A 3,782-nucleotide genomic window follows, 5' to 3' on the forward strand; every position below is an offset into this window, starting at 1 on the left:
GCGCAGGGAACGGAAAAAAGGAAGAATGGGATCTAATGGCGCGAAAAAGTAATCGCGCCAGTAGATCCCATTCTTCTCAAAAATTTAGTTTGATTTTGACTTTGTTACGGGGAGAGTTGCTTGGATTTTTATTTCTTGTTAGCTTTTTATTTTTGATAGTTGATTTGAAATAAAAAGAGAAACATGGTTTTAAGACTTTAAATAACTAGCTAGATATCTGTCTAAGTAGCTACTGTAGCTAACTATTTCTCATTAGCTGGAGCTGGCTAGCTTTAGCTACAACAGGATTAAGGTTAGGGTTAGTAGTGACTGGGCAGAATAATTACTTGCTGGCAAGGATTGCCACTTTAATCAGAGAAACTTTGAGAGAAACTTTTACCTTTATACAGAATTTTATCTTTCTTGAACGTTTGTTCAGTAATAGAATTTTCAGATCATCGTTTTGTGAAAGTGTATCCACTAAAATTATTAAAAACAATTGTAGTTTTAAAGACGTTAGTGCCGAAATAAATTAGAAAGGCTGTATTATAAATTATATTATATACACCATATTTGTGTCGTTAGAACTTGTTTTCAGTTCACATTTTCACAGTTTTCCTTGTTGTTATTAAGCGGAGCTATTTGAGAAGGAGATAAGTAGACACATTAGGAGAAATTGGAAAATTATTTTCACAAATTGAAAATTTGTAAAGTAGTTATATATTAAATCATTTTTACGAATTTTTGTTGATTCATATATATATTTAATTCCTTCAGTATGTCTAAAGAGTACAAATGACAATGGAGAAAATGAGTGATGATTGAAAGAGAGATTCTTCTCTCTGAATCATCACCTGAAGAAGTTAGCAATGATGGCACACATAAGGTAGTGTTAAATGAGCATGAAGCGTCAATCCTCGAACTAGATGGGCCAGATACCAGTGTTGTTGAATGTAGCTCTGAAGGATCAGACAGTGAACAAAGTTATAGGTCTGATATTGAACTCAATAAAATGACAAATAGAGCCGAAGTTCAGCATGAAAATCTTAATCAAGATCTTGCATCATGGGCATCTCGTAATGCATTGACAAGATTAGCCATAACAGAATTATTGACCATTCTACGATCTCATAATTGTAGTGATCTACCTAAAGATGCAAGAACTTTATTGCATACTCCAAGAAATGTTAATGTTATTGAAAGATGTGGTGGTGAATATATTTATCTTGGCATCAAAACTGAAATTTTAAAGAAACTTGCAATGAATCAGAAAATTATAGAAGGGCGGGATATTATCGTTAATGTCAATATCGATGGTTTACCTTTGTTTAAGTCATCAAACATTTCCTTGTGGCCAATCCTAGGGTTGATCACAAACCAAAGGGATTTAACTCCCTTTCCTATAGCCATATTTTCTGGTAAAGGTGAACCTATTAACTGTTCAGAGTTTTTAGACGATTTTTTAAAGAAATATTTGACACTACAACAAGAAGGAATAATATTCAATGGACAAAGTTTACTTTGAAAATTCAAGGAGTAATGCTCCTGCTAGGCAATATTTTAAATGTATGAAAGCCTACAATGGATATAATAGCTGTAAAAGATGTGAAGTAAAGGGTGAATATTTTAAAGGCCGAATGGTTTTTCAATCAACAGAATATAAAATATAAAGTATTTGTAAGTTGTTAAACATTTTAGTATTTTTCGTGTTTTAAGAATTTGACATTATTTTAAAAATTATCCTCTGCTAATAGATGAAAGAAAAATCTGTGAAGAATATCAATTTTCTAGCGGTTCAAGTGACGAAGGAAAAGAAATTACAAAATTGAAGAAACAAGTTATACCAGGTATTAAAATAATTCCATTTTTTAAGCAAGCCAAAAACCTTAACTAGCCCACGTTAACTCACATTAACCCGTAATGGAAACTAACCTTAAACTGTTTATTTGAAACAAGATCTTAAATTATAAGCAAGCTTAAATTTCTAAGTTATTTTACTTTTTTCTTAAGATATTCAGCTGCCAGTTGCACCATCACAAACGGCACCCAGGATAGATTTCACAAGTAGAAAAGCTAATATATCCCAATCCCACTTTACTCCTGTCATTTCTGATAACGAGGAAAGAAAGAAGAGAAAAATAAATGAAGGTTGCAGCAGTACCAAGGAAGTCAGTAAAAGCATAGATCCAAGAAGGAGTCTAAATAATAGCAGCAATTACCCAGTTGATATCTAACACAAAGTGGTGTCAAAGCTCCAATGAAAAGGGGAAATTCTGATAAAAATCAGGTGGTTGAAACTAGTAAATTCTTTATGTTAGCTTTTCAGCGAAAATTGTTGCGCCAGATTGCAGATCTGAAATGTGAAGTTGCTGAAATGAAAAAAATTCTACAGGGAAGGACTGGTGTTGTTGTGGACGACGATTTAATTTTTGACTCCTGCATGGAAAGACTTGTTAGAAGTGGAAGGTCGCCTAAAAATCCACAAGGAAGATTTCAAAAAAATGGTGCGTTGACATACTTTTTTTTACCAATAAGGTACCTCTCATCTCTTTCGTTTAAAGAGGCTACAAATTGGGCTTAGATTTTTGACTGGGCTATAAAATATTTATGAACACCGTATGCCAATACACCTTAATTTACTTTCAATATTCAATCTTAAGGGAGGAAATAAATTTGAAAGAAAAGAATGCGGAATTAATGTATTACCCATCCAAAAAATAACTGATAGTCGCCGAAAAACTACATTTTACGATACAAGATATAAGAATATCTTATATATTAATTCCCTTGCGTGAGTAAAACTGTGAGTCCACGACACGGAAATCACGGGTCACTTTCTTATGACGTGGCTGTACGCTAAAATTTAACTAAAAAGATTAGGGATGTACTTCATAGAAATCGCACATAAGCTGTAAATATATAACCCGCTGCTAATAACGATATAAATATATATACCCTTATGCCAAAAAACTCTTTGTTAGCATATATATATAGGTATCGCTACATATGAAACGGTATTAGATATTCACAAAGCATACGGACTGTTAAATGAAGTTCCTAGCATAAAACGGAAATTGTATTTACGAAAAAGATGGCTGTTCTTTTTGAGTATTCTCTACTCTTTCATTCAAAATAAATCTTTAAAAAAACATTTGAAGAAGAGCATGGTTTTATAAATTAATCATAGCAAGGTTCTGTAAGGTTTTTTCATGTTTTATTTGCAGTTTATATTATTGTTGCCAGACATGTTTTATAGCTAGCATCATAAAAAGCCAACCACCACCAACAACTAGCTAGCTAGCTAGGAATATATATATAGCTATATATGTAGCCATGTTCTTTATACCTAGCTAAGTCTCCAGTTTATATTTAAGTGACTAGCTATTAGCTGATGTAGCTAGCTAATGCTAGCTTTAAACTAAAGATTCCCAGCGACGGGTCCAGAGAAGTAAATATTTGGCTTCTAAAGCCTTTAACTATATTTTGACTGCTAAACTATAAAGAAACTAATTATCCTGTCTTAGAAAAATATTTTATTCATATACGTATTTATGCATTTTAACCGATTTTTCAAGAGCCAGAAAAGAAAATGCAAAACAATGCAATGCTCGGATGATAAACAGGCTAGGCAGAAAAATATCAGACGAATTATATCAGCAAGACGCAGGATATAGTGAGAAAGTGTGGCGAACCATCAACACGTGCTCCGAATATACATTGCCTGGAATTTATTAAGCCAGAAATCCATCTTTCAGAAACATAAAAAAAATCTCCATCTTGCTTCATTGTGAGACATCATCAAA

Source organism: Hydractinia symbiolongicarpus, chromosome 1 (genome assembly GCF_029227915.1).
Source record: "Hydractinia symbiolongicarpus strain clone_291-10 chromosome 1, HSymV2.1, whole genome shotgun sequence".
In the NCBI taxonomy this organism is placed as follows: Eukaryota; Metazoa; Cnidaria; class Hydrozoa; order Anthoathecata; family Hydractiniidae; genus Hydractinia; species Hydractinia symbiolongicarpus.